This window comes from Balaenoptera ricei, chromosome 8, assembly GCF_028023285.1.
Source record: "Balaenoptera ricei isolate mBalRic1 chromosome 8, mBalRic1.hap2, whole genome shotgun sequence".
In the NCBI taxonomy this organism is placed as follows: Eukaryota; Metazoa; Chordata; class Mammalia; order Artiodactyla; family Balaenopteridae; genus Balaenoptera; species Balaenoptera ricei.
The window spans coordinates 57765711-57778004 of NC_082646.1; the positions used below are offsets into that span (position 1 = coordinate 57765711).

Genomic DNA, 12294 nt, shown 5'->3' on the forward strand with positions numbered 1-12294 from the left:
AACATCTAAGAGGCTTTGCACAGCACCCAGCCTGTCTTAAATACTCTGTAATGTCAATGTTGTTGCCTCTCTAGCCTTACTTCTTGCCCCTCTTCCACACAAACCTGACTCAGCCCTATGGGGCTGGCTATGGTTCTCTTTCTTACACGTCCCTTGGTTCCTCCCTTTCCTGTCTTTTTCCTGGATGTCTCCCACCGATCCTTCAAGTCTCTGCTCAGGCACCAGCCCCTGGCTGCCTCAGCCCAAGTTGGATTCGTGGCTCCTCCTCTGTCTCTCCCTTTTAGAACCTGTGCTTGCCTCTATTACAGAATGTAGTCATTGTTTATTTAAAACATACTAAGAAGCATCCATCAACAGATGAATGGATAAGAGAAATGTGGTATATACATACAATGGGATATTATTCCGCCTTAAGAAGGAATGAAGTACATCATGGATGAACCTAGAAAACATTGTGCTAGGTAAAATAAGCCAGGATTTAGAGCCAAGATTAGAACAGTTAGGCTAAATTGCTCTAAATCTTGGCTTCACCAGGCTGTGTGACCTGGTGTAAGGTATACAGCTTCTCTATGTTTTAGTTTTTTCAACTGTAAAATTAGGTAAATTTCCTTTATAAAGTTGTTTGAAGTAATGTGTGTAGAATACTTGACATATAACCTGGATAATGGTAAGCAGCCAGTAAGTGTTTTCCCTTATTATTGTTCAGTTGTGATCTCTTTGGGCACAGGCTCTATGATCTCTGTCACAGTTCATTGATATGGTTTCAGATTCCACATTGCAACCAACCTTGAAGAACATATTGCAACAGATTAAATGTAGAAGCAGATATAATAATCCAGTTGTGTTCCATTGGTCTAGATAGTAAAAAGATTTTTTAAAAAATGCTATTCTTCTTGCTAGATTTTTTTTGTTTGAGTAAATATAGTTATTTTCTGTAAAACTTTTTATTTATGTTAATGTACAAAGGAATTACTAATGTTATTTAAAAATAAATTAGTAAGTATTTAAAATTTTCTCAGTTTTAATTTCTAATATGGTAAATGTTGATAGATAGAACCTATATAAACAATGTTCTTTGGATCCTCAGTAATTCTTAAGAGTGTAAAGGAGTCCTGAGACCAACAAGACTGAGAACCACTGTCCTGCCTTGCAGTTGGATCCCTGCCACACCACCCAGGACAACTGGCCTCCAGTCTGTGCTTTAACACTTCACAGGATGGGGAGGTCATCACCTCCTGGAGCAGCTGGTTTTATCTTTGGGCTACTCTGCCTCTTAGAAAGTTCTTGCAATGAGTCAAAAATCTTTGTTTTGGAGGCTCCCACTGACAGTTCTTAGACCCACCCCTTATTTTCACACATTGCAATTTGGAACCCTCTTCCAGGTCTGGAAGACAGTCATCAATTCCCCTTTGTGGTGGCCCCAGAGGGAGTCACCCTGTCCTTCGTGTGACTAAAGTGCATTTGTATTTTTCTGAGTCAGCCAGTGATTTGTAGGAAGCATTGCCCAGCTAGATAGCTCACAACTGCTTTTCCAGGAACCAGAAGATTATCTCCAGTCCCACACTGAATTTGAGAAACTCATTTTGTTGTTGTTTTTACCAATAAATTAAAATTTTCCATTATAAATCACATATGCTTCTTAAGGAAAATAAAGTAGGGAAAGAGAGACTTAAAAATGAAAATGGGGTCATGATTAATGCTGACTTTCTTGTCTTGGCATCTAGCTCCCTTTCAGGCTTGCCCTGAATGCCATTTTTTTCAAGCAATTCCTAAAGCAGTTATGTGTACTATGCCTCCAGAGGTCTGCCAGGTTGACAGGCTGCCTGCTGCCTGGTCAGTCCCCAGCCCTTTAAGGACAGCTGAGGAGGGGCACTCAGAGGAAACAGGAAGCTCTCAAGGAGCATGATTCTTGTGCTATCTGAAGGCATTTTAGGCCAGATCTCTCCAGGCAAGGTGGGGTCAGAGGGGATAGACACTTTACTACAACAGAGATTGGTGAATTTTTTCTGCATTTTTTGGAGGTAAAAAATGAAGTTCTTATGGAAATTCTTCTGGGAATCTATTCTAAGGAAATTATGAGAGATTTAGATGGTGTTATGTGTCTATCATTATTCATAAAACTTGGAAACAAGCTAAATATTCTACAATAAACGTTCAGTTTAAAAACTATCTATAAGGGAATAGGGGGTATATGGGAAATCTCTGTACTTTTCCCTCAATTTTGTTGTGAACCTAAAACTGCTCTAAAAAATGAAAATCTTAAAAAAGAAACCTGTCTATGTGCTTGTATATTCTGTGCTGTTTAATAATAAATTACATTTACAAAATCTTTTTAATGATGTGGGAAAATTCTCAACATAGAGTGTTAGTTGCTTAGTATATGACTAGCGTACAGTTTTTATATAAATATTTGTTGACTGAAAATTGAAAAAAGCAGATAAGAAACTATACATACAGTACAGTCTTGATTGTATAAATATTTTTGTTACAGAGTGAAAAAAATGGATGACACCAATGTATCTCACATGGAGGGAACTGTCTTTGTGAAAACTCTTTGAAATGCCCTGCAGACACAGATGTCAGCAGATGCCCAGCTCAGACAAGGGGAAGCTGTTTTGCATGAAACAAAGAGAGGAATATGGTTTATTGCTTGTGAAAAGGAGGGGGAAGAAAGAAGGTATTGGTCAACACTCTTGCAATTGCAAATGACAGAAATTTAACTCAATGTGGCTTAAGGGAAAACCCAGATATCTAGTTAGACATGGTTGGATTCAGGAAGTCAAACTTTGTCATCCATATTTGCGTTTTCTCTCCATCTCTTGATTCTGTTTTCCTTTGTCTTGATTCACTCTCAAGCAGGCTCTTCACTTGTGCTGGCAAAGATGGGCACTAGAAATGCTAGGCTGACCTTTCTACCAGCTCAGTGACCCCAGGGGTAAGAGTCCTTCACTCACCAAGAGTTCCCTCAAGCCTATCCCTGAATAGCAGTCTGGCCGGGGAGATGGAATGTACCGATTATCTGGGTTTCGTCACTTGTTTGGATCACTGGAATAGGATGGGGTCAGCCCTGCTCAAGTCATTTAGAAGTTCCAAAAATAATTTGCAGAGTTCCTGGCATGGAGCTTCTAGAACTCTTGGAATTTCCTGAGTGACTAAAGTGTCTTTATTATTCATGAGTCCCTTGGATCACTCCTGAGTTTATGCTAATGAGGGGACTCATGGTGGGACCCTGCATAGCTTCAAGATGGAGACTGGTCACCAGAAAGACCAACCACTGATTAGAAGGTTGGGACTTTGAGCCAGCCCAACCTCCAGGGAGGGAAGAAGGATTGGAGATTGAGTTCAAGCGCATGGTCCATGATTTAATCAATGAAACTCCAATAAACCTTTGGACAGCAAAGCTCAGTGGAGGTTCCTTGTTGGTGAACTCATGTTGGGAAGATGAGGTGCCCTCATCCCATGGGGAGAGGGCACAGAAGCTCTGTGTTCAGGACCCTTCCAGACCTTGCCCTATGTGTCTCTTCATTTGGCTGGTCTGATTTGTATCCTTTAAAACTCTAATTGTAAGTATAGTGCTATCCTCAGTTTTGTGTCATTCTGCTGAATTATAGAACTTGAGGGGGGTTGGAGGAACCCTCTGGATTTGTAGCCAGTTGGTTGGAAGTATGGGTGGCCTGGGCCCGCACTTGCTCCTGGTGTCTGGAGTGGGGGCAGTCTTGTTGGGTCCTGTGCCCTTACAGCTGTGGAGTCTGACAATAACTCTGGTTGCTTAGTGTCAGAATTGAAATTGCAGCACAATAGATGATGTCAGAATAGTTGGGGTTGAAACAGAATAGGACTGAGTCTGGATCCATGCACTGCAGAACAGTGGAAGAGGTGTGGAGCCAGGAGCCTAGAGGCCAGGTGGTTATGATAACAGAAGATCACTGGGAAGAAACTGAAATCTTGAAGAGGGCTTTGGATTTTCACAAGATAGGGAGTTGGAGAGAAGAGGAGTTTAAGCCAATTTTATCTCAACCTTTCAGAAGAGGAGGGTCCCCAGCTGAACTGAGTTACATACATTCATCTTTGCTATAAGAATATGTGTTCACAGGTTTTCACTTTTATGCAGTGATTACAGCTACTTTTTCCAAGTGAACAAACTTCTTTCACTCACTTACGGTCAGACTCACTTATCTTACACATGTGCATTCAAAGGCCTTCCAGTCACTCTCAGAGCCAGGTGTAGAAGCAGAGAATGGAAGTGCTGGCTGATGCAGGATAGTGGATTTGTAAGGCGAGTGCAAGAAAAAGTCAAGAGGGCAAAATACATCAACGAGGATGTGTCTGTTCTGTCTGTAAAAGCCCCAAATGCCAGAAAGTTCAGTGGTGTGTGTGTGTGTGTGGTGGCAGCACATATCAACTCAATGTTTTAGGGAGCAGGGTGAACTCAGGACCATATCAGCTCACATAAATTAACATTCCCACTTCTGGCTGGTTTGATGAATACTTCTGGTTCATAAGTCAATGTGTGAGTTTTCCCATAGAGCAGGCCCTCCACAAAAACCTAATTGTATTTTCCTCACGAATAATCACTGAGAATGGTTGAGTCTTATTCCCTTTGTCTTTTGTTTTTAAACCAGGGTTAATAATAAAATAAACTTGAGTTTAGTTTTAATAAGCCATCATCACAATCAGGATCATAAACATATCTGTCACCCCCAAAGCTTTTGGTGCCCTTTGTGATCTCCCTCCCACTCTTTCTCCCAAACCCAGACAACAACTGATCTCCTTTCTGTCACTATAGATTTGTTCACATTTTCTAGAATATTTTATCAATGGAATCATATGCTATATATTCTTTTTTAAATATGTCTTCTTTCACTCAGCATAATTTGTTGAGATTCATAAATTGTTCATTCTTTTTTATTGCTGAGTAGTATTCCATTGTATGGATATACCTCAATTTGTTTATCCATTCACTTGTTGATGAACATTGGTACAATTTGATAAGTTTTGATGTACATATACACACGTGGAGCCATTGCTCCAACCAAAATACCCATCACCACCAAAAGTTTATCTCCAGTGTTTGGCTATTACAAATAAAACTACTATGAATATTCATGTAAGAGAACTTCTATGGATATAGCTTTCATATGTTTTCTCTTTAGTAAGTATCTAAGATTAAAATTATTAGATCATTTGGTAGGTATACATTTAACTTTTTAAGACACTTCCAAACTGTTTTTTAAGAAACTGTTTTCTAATCGAGTATACATCACCACTCTTCTAAATTCTCGCCAACACATGGTTTGGTAAGTCTTTTTAATATTTTACATTCTAAAAAGTATATAGTGGTATTTTATCATGGTTTTAACTTGCATTTCCATAATGGCTAATGATATTGAGGAACTTTTCATATGTTGTTAAGATTTTTATGCATTTTCTTCTTGTCTTTTTCCTGTTCTTTATATGTATATATTAACCCTTTACTATATGGGAAAAAAATGCTTCCCCAAATTTTTGCTCATTACTGAAATTTCATATTGATGGCTAATAATTTCTGTTATAATTAATGTAATAACTATGGTGTTTTTCTAATGGAAAAGTAGGTCTAAGCTTGATATTATAATAATATTGATAGTGAACTCCAACCTTTAGGTAACTCTAAATTGTGTCACTTTATGAATAAAAGGTGAAAAGTTCTGAAGCAACTGAGAACTTAGCAGCAGTTGCAGTATTGATGTTAGCCATTTTCTTATTTTTTGGCAGCTCTGAAAATCAGTGTGATCTGACTCTGCAATGAGTTTGGGAACTGCTTTGCCCAAAATCAGAGTGATTTTTGTAAAAGCTAAAACATTTATTTCAGCTCAACATGGTGGCCTCAGAGAATACATTTAGCAGAGAACATCAACTAATGCAATCTTACTATATTTTCAGAGACTCTGAATGTTCATCTTTAAATGGAATATTCTCTTTGTATTAGGGGACTTCCATAAGTTGCATTTATAGCCACCCTGGGCATAAATTCAGTGTGTAAAATCTGGCTCAATCTTCCCATTCCAGATGAGGAAACTGGGGCCCTGGGAAGTAGAGATTTGCCCAAGGGAACCTGGTGAGATAGTGGCAGTGAGCACAGTTTAGGTAAGGTGGGCAATGCTCTCTACCCTGTCTCTTCTCTGAGTGAGATCAACAGTGAGTAAATTATAAGACCATAGAAAGTGAGTGCTGAAAGGAGAATTAGAGACCACCCAGTCTACTCCTCTTATTGTAAAGTGAGAAAACTAAGGCCTGTGGCAGGGGAACAGCATGTCCAAGGCCATGCATAGCAAGTTAATCACATAACTGAGACTGAAAGTTGGGTCTCCTGATGCTTAGTTTTCAGGATGGCTGAGCAGGTCTGCTGCCTCTCCAGTGAATGAGGGGCCAGAGTCCGGGACTTCGCACAAAACTTTGATGGGATTTGGAAGATTTCCTTGTGGAGGTGACAAGCACTCGAGTTGTCTTTGTAGCCCCAGTAATAAGGTGATGGCATCATCCATATTCCCTCTACCAATGACTCTTCCATGGCAACGTAGCTGACACTGAGGCTAAAGGGTCAAAAAGCTAAGGATGCTCTCCATAGCAGATGAAAAACCACGTGTCTCTTTCTGTGCATCATTCACTTGGCCGCCTATTTCTCCATCCCTTCATCCATCCACACACCATTCAACAAAACCTACTCTGGCCATTATCCTTGCCATTGAGGAGCTCCCTGACTCTTGGGACAGGCCGACATGTAAACAATGAATTAAGATACAAAATGTAATAAAGAAATAACTAAAGGGACTTCCCTGGTGGCACAGTGGTTAAGAATCTGCCTACCAATGCAGGGGATGTGGGTTCGAGCCCTGGTCCGGGAAGATCCCACATGCCACAGAGCAACTAAGCCCGTGCGCCACAACTACTGACCCTGCGCTCTAGAGCCTGCAAGCCACAACTACTGAGCCTGTGTGCCACAATTACTGAAGCTCACGAGACTAGAGCCCGTGCTCTGCAACAAGAGAAGCCACCGCAATGAGAAGCCCACGCATGGCAACCAAGAGTAGCCCCCGCTCACCGCAACTAGAGAAGGCCTGCGTGCAATGAAGACCCAACACAGCCAAAAATAAATAAATTAATTAAAAAGCAAAAAAAAAGAAAGAACTAAAGATTCACTGGAAAACCTAAGAGGTAGTACCTAATCCATCTAGGGTAGAGGAAAGCAGAGAGGGCAAGAAAAGGCTTCCCAGAGGTGTTATCATGTGTTGAGTCTAGAAAGATGAGCAGGAAATATTCAGATGAAGAACAGAAAGGAGGAAATGCATTCCGGGATGAGGGAACAGCCTGAGCAAAGATACCTCTAAAATTGTATGAGTAATATCACCATTTATTTTAAAAGTATATGTGTTTACATGTATATGATATGAAAGGGGTTATACACTAAAATGTTAATAATAGTTATTTATGGTGGGATTATAGGTGACCTTATAGAATTTCATTTTAAATTTTCATCCATTTTTTAAAAAATAAATTTATTTATTTTATTTATTTATTTTTGGCTGCACTGGGTCTTCATTGCTGCTCGTGGGCTTTCTCTAGTTGCAGCAAGTGGGGGCTACTCTTCGTTGTGGTGCACGGGCTTCTCATTGCAGTGGCTTCTCTTTGCTGCAGAGCACGGGCTCTAGGCACGTGGGCTTCCGTAGTTGTGGCACATGGGCTCAGTAGTTGTGGCATGCGGGCTCTAGAGCACAGGCTCAGTAGTTGTGGCACATGGGCTTAGTTGCTCCGCGGCATGTGGGATCTTCCCGGACCAGGGCTCGAACCCATGTCCCCTGCATTGGCAGGCGGGCTCTCAACCACTGCGCCACCAGGGAAGCCCTTCATCCATTTTTATTATCTTTTTTTTTCAGTAGTAAGTGCGTGTCACTTGTGAAATAAAATAATAATAAAAGTTTAAAAAACTTTAAAACCTTTTTCAGAGGAGCTGTTCTTCCTTTGTTATTGAAAGTCCCATACGTGGAACCTAGAAAAATGGTACAGATGAACCTGTTTGCAAGGCAGAAATAGAGACACAGGCGTAGAGAACAAACATATGGACACCAAGGGAGGAAAGAGGGGGTGAGATGAATTGAGAGATTAGGATTGATGTACATACACTACTATGTATAAAATAGATAACTAATGAGAACCTGCTGTATAACACAGGGAACTCAAACCAATGCTCTGTGGTGACCTAAATGGGAAGGAAATCCAAAAAAGAGTGGATATATGTATACATATAACTGATTCACTTCACTGTACAGCAGAAAGTAACAACACTGCAAAACAACTATGCCCCAATTAAAAAAAAAAAAAAAAAAAGTCCCAAAGATGATCATGAAGGCATTTGTCAGAAAAGGCTTTCTGCCAAGTTTGGAAATTTTTGTTTCACATAAAGCTTTCAGAAAAGATTTTATACTAGATTTCTATGTACACACAAAAATTTCCTACAATTTGAAGAGGCAGAAAAATTCCCAAGCAAGGGTGTTGAAACACAGTTATTCCTTCAGACATTTATTTAACAAATATATATCATGTATCCCTTTGAAGGTCCACAGATGATTCAGGCAAGGAGATCCCTTCAAAGATAGGCCATATAGACAAAAATGAGCATAAGACAAGATAGACAAGGCCAAGGGCTGGGAGACAGGTCAGCCGTGGGAGTGATGAGAGTCAGAGAGAGCACGATCATGGGCTTTCATAGATCACCACAACTATTCCCACCAGCATTATTTAAAATGATAGCAAGGGCCTCCCTGGTGGTGCAGTGGTTAAGAATCCGCCTGCCAATGCAGGGGACATGAGTTCGAGCCCTGGTCTGGGAAGATCCCACATGCCACGGAGCAACTAAGGCCATGTGCCACAACTACTGAGCCTGCCCACCTGGAACCCATGCTCCACAGCAAGAGAAGCCACTGCAATAAGCCCGCGCACCACAATGAAGAGTAGCCCCCACTTGCTGCAACTAGAGAAAGCCCACATGCAGCAACGAAGACCCAACGCAGCCAAAAATAAATAAATAAAATAAAATGAATAAAATCTATCTTTAAAAAAAAAGAGTAAATAAATAAATAAAATGATAGCAAACACCTACAACATTCAAAGTGTGAATTGCAGCCCATTAGTGGGTCATGAACTCAGTTTAAATTGTCAAGCTAGAACTTTTTTTTTCATGTTATGTAGGTTATTTATTCATTTATTATTATGGTATAATTGACATATAACATTATATTAGTTTCAGGTATACCACAAAATGTATTTGTATATGTTGTGAAATGATACATGTATAATGATACATGTATTTGTATATGGTGTGAAATGTGTTTGTATATGTTGTAGTATTTGTATATGTTGTGAAATGATCACCACAATAAGTCTAGTTAACATCCATCCCCATATGTAGTTATACATTTTTTTTTCTTGTATTGAGGACTTCTAAGATTTATTCTCTCAGCAACTTTCAAATATACAATACAGTGTTATTAACCATAGTCACCAGGCTGTATATTATACCTCACGACTTAATTTATTTTATAACTGGAAGTTTGTACCTTTTGACCCCCTTCACCCATTTCACCACCTCCTACCCCACACATTTGGTTTATTTTTTTTTTAATAAACTTTTTCTTTTGGAATAACTTCACATCTACAGATAAATTGCAAAGATACTTCAGAAAGTTTCTACATATTTTCACCCAGCTTCCCCTAAAATGTTAACATCTTACATAACCATGGCACATTCACCAAAACTGAGAGATTAACATTGGTACAATATTATTAACTAAACTATAGATTTTACTTGGCTTGCACCTGTTTTTCACTAATGTGTTTTCTGTTCCGGAATCCAATCCTGGATTATATTTAGTAGACTAGTAAAAAGTGAAATTCTATAGAATACAATACAAAATATCAGGGTACATTGCTCAGATTAAGGATAAGTACTGTTTTATAAAACTTGTTTCCATTACATGTATAAATTGTAGTTTTACTGAAGGTGGCAGCTGAAAAAAGTAATAAAAGAGAAAGACACAGTCTTAGAAGACACCAAATAATTCAGCATGCTTGCCATTATGGAGATTAATATTCTAGTGAGACGCAAAACAGAACACTTGAATACAATAATGTGAACACTAGCGCAAAGTCAGAAAATGCAAAATAACACAGGACTGTAGGACTGTAGGACTAACAGTCAGAGGACAGAGCAATTTTTTTTTCTGGGCCTCGGTTTCCTCATCTGTAAAATGGGGACATGACTCTTGCCATGGCTCCTTCACAGGGCTGTTGAGAGAATCAAGGGAGAAGAAGAGAAGTGTTTTGTAAATTGCTAAGGGCTATACAGATCTATGTAAAAATTATGATTTCAGATATAAATTTTCATTGGTATTATTGTTCTTTGGACAGTAAACATTTTGAGAACAAGGATTATATTACTTATCTTAATAACCCTAGGGCCTATTACCATGCCTAGGCCCTCATGGCAGACTCATCTCTATGGAGACATAAGGACCTGGGCACACCTTCCCCTCCATGAACTGGCAGATGTTCACTCAATTCCCAAATGCATATCACCCCCGACTTGTTCCTCTACCCAGCAGGGCAGAGTCAAGCTAGATTAACTCTTACTGACCCTGCAGATTTGGGTCTCAGCATGGATCTTTCTACCTACCTAGAGGATCAGGAGAACCATCTGGAGAACCACACCTTTCAGATTTTATTTTTATTTCTAGGAAGTAACCTAAATGTCCATTGATAGCTGAATGGATAAAGAAGATGTGGTATATATACAGAATGAAATATTACTCAACCATAAAAAAGAATGAAATCTTGCCATTTGCAACAACATGAATGGACCTAGAGGGTATTAAATCAAGTGAAATAAGTCAGACAGAGGAAGACAAATACTGTATAATTGCACTTATATGTGGAATCTCAAAACACAAAACAAACAAAAAAACAAAACAGGAACAGACTTACAGATATAGAGAGCAAACTGGTGGTTGTCAGAGGTGGGGAAGTGGGGCGAAATAAGTGAAGGGGATTAAGAGATACAAACTTCCAGTTATTAAATAAATAGCTCATTGGGATATACTATACCGCATCGGGAATATAGTCAATAATACTGTAATAATTTGTATGGTGACAGGTGGTTAGTGGCCTTGTCATGGTGATCATTTTGTAATGTATTTGATTGTTAGATCACTATGTAGTATACCTGAAACTAACATAATATTATGTCAACTATACTTCAATTAAAAAATTTAAAAATGTATTAGATTATCCTTTGAAAAAAGTTTCAAAGACACACAACACACACCCCACATATATATATATAAGAAAAATACTGAAAATCAAACCAAGAAAAGCAAATCTTACCTATAATCCTCAGCTTTAAAAAATTATATAAGGTGTGTAAAAGTCCAGTCCCCCTACCTTCCCCTTTCCAATTCCCAAGAGTAAGCACTACTAGCAATTTTTCCTATACTTATACTGATATATCATTTACCTCCATTTTAAAAAACAAAAAATGAGATTATATTATACAAAGTTCTTACAACTTGTTTTTTTGCACTCAACAACAATAAAGGACATCTTTTTAGGGCAGTACGTACAGATCCATTTAATTCTGTTTAATGCCTGTATAGTATTCTGCTGTATGGATGTATCATTCGATTAATTAGTCACCTATTGATGGATATTAGGTTGTTTCCAGATTTATGTAGTCACAGTACTGCAATAAGCATTCTTAAACTTCATGTATTTGTGCTATTATTTTTTTTCCTTGGTAGGATAGACTCCTAAAAGTGCTGTTGCTGGGCCGTAGTAGACACATGCTTTTAATATTATTAGATGCTTTCAAAGTACCTTCCAATAAGTTTGTATCAGTTTATACTTCCACCAATAGTACATAAGAGTGTCCACATGATTGGCATTATTAATCATTTTAGTGTTTTTTTAAAAAAATATTAATTTATTTATTTGGTTGCACCGGGTCTTAGTTGTGGCACGCGGGATCTTTAGTTACGACATGCGGGCTCTCAGTTGCGGCATGTGGGATCTAGTTCTCTGACCGGGGATCAAACCCGGGCCTCCTGCACTGGGAGTACGAAGTCTTAACCACTGGACCACCAGGGAAGTCCCCATTTTAGTGTTTTTTTGAATCAATATTCTTAAGCCTATCAAACTAAATGTGGCAGAAATTATGGATTGATTTATTCAACATCCCATGCAACTGCCTTCTGGTATGTCTTCCTG

The 12294-nt window shown here is 38.9% G+C and overlaps 1 long non-coding RNA gene across 6 annotated transcripts in view; it reads left to right on the forward strand.

Annotated features, from left to right (window-relative positions):
• Nucleotides 1–12294, forward strand: part of LOC132370548 (uncharacterized) — a 94285-nt gene that overhangs the window by 76093 nt on the left and 5898 nt on the right. For 5 of the 6 annotated variants that reach the window (XR_009504613.1, XR_009504614.1, XR_009504615.1 and 2 more), the window contains one exon: nt 2492–5089. This is a non-coding gene — a long non-coding RNA (uncharacterized LOC132370548). Of the gene's footprint in view, nt 1–2491; nt 5090–12294 lie in introns of those variants that run through there. The other variant, XR_009504612.1, reaches the window with a different exon arrangement.